The sequence below is a fragment of the Acyrthosiphon pisum genome, unplaced genomic scaffold (assembly GCF_005508785.2).
Source record: "Acyrthosiphon pisum isolate AL4f unplaced genomic scaffold, pea_aphid_22Mar2018_4r6ur Scaffold_21109;HRSCAF=23054, whole genome shotgun sequence".
In the NCBI taxonomy this organism is placed as follows: domain Eukaryota; kingdom Metazoa; phylum Arthropoda; class Insecta; order Hemiptera; family Aphididae; genus Acyrthosiphon; species Acyrthosiphon pisum.
The window spans coordinates 1072922-1074236 of record NW_021770540.1 but is presented as its reverse complement, the minus strand read 5'-3'; positions in this window follow the sequence as shown (position 1 = coordinate 1074236).

The following is a 1315-nucleotide window of genomic DNA, read 5'->3' as shown; positions in this document are numbered from 1 at the left end:
TTGTTATCTTTTCAATAAAACTGTATGGATATTTCATACGTTTTTGGAGGTTACAGCTCAAGCATGTCAATCGCTCAAAATATATCAATATTGGATTTTAATTGAGTCAATTATTGGCCACTCCTGTTGTATAAAATTGATATAATTTTTTGTTTTTTTATTCATTTTACAAATTGAATCACAAGTAATTTTTTTTCAAACTTTTGTATCATTTATTTATATGTAAATTTATAATTTCCGTGATAACTTAATCACATTTTTCCTGTTAAATATATTAATATAAATATTTCCGGCAATATTTAGAGGTTAAAACTTAAGCATGCCAATACATATTATTATAATATAGCAATATATTTTATAACTCATGGTAGTTATTTGTTTTTACTGTTGAAAACGTAAGAAATAAACTAGAATTGTTAAAATCATAGGCAAAATGATGATCAAAACGTTGGTACTTATTTTATTTTCCTCATTTTCTCAAGCCAAATACTTTTTTTTATGTCAAACTTTTCTACGGTAAATCTGCCGAACTGATTCATTTGAGATTTTGAGGGGATGTAGATACTATTAAAAATGTTTTTTTCGTAACTTACAATTTATGGTTGGCGTTTTTATTTGAAAGTACCATCAATTTAAGCATGTAAAACACGCATTTTGAATAAAAAAAAATCTGCCGAACTGCATTTATTCCAAACTTAAAGTTGTATACTTTTGGATTTAAAACGCGATGTTGTTGAGTTACATACCTACTCAGAAAAGTCACATTTATAAACTATACCTATAATTGTTTAATTAATAATATTAATTACAATAATTGTCAATTAATGTTTGTTGAGCGTATTTAAACTAAACTTGATTCTCATATGAACTTGAATAAGTTAATTATTAATATTATTAATATAGAAATAAAATGTTCATTGTACTTTATATATCACTCAAAAATATTCCTACTCACCACCCCTTTAAACAAACTTCAGATCCATCCCTGACCTAAAGTAATATTATATTTATGTGTAGTTTGCACCTGGGAATACCAAATTCAAATATTATCAAAACAAAAAATGCATTTAGTAGTGTTAAACATCTATATGGTAATGCTTGGATTACACTTATCAAGGGTTTTAATATTCAAACTGATAGCTGTCCACTACCAGCGGTAATATTACATAAATACACTAAAACATAATGTACCTATAATTATATATTAATATAATAAGCATAATGGATTTAAATTGTATATTATTTTATGACTCTATAACCTATTCTACCCAGGGGCGTATTTACGGGGGCGGATATTGGGATAAATCCGCCCCCA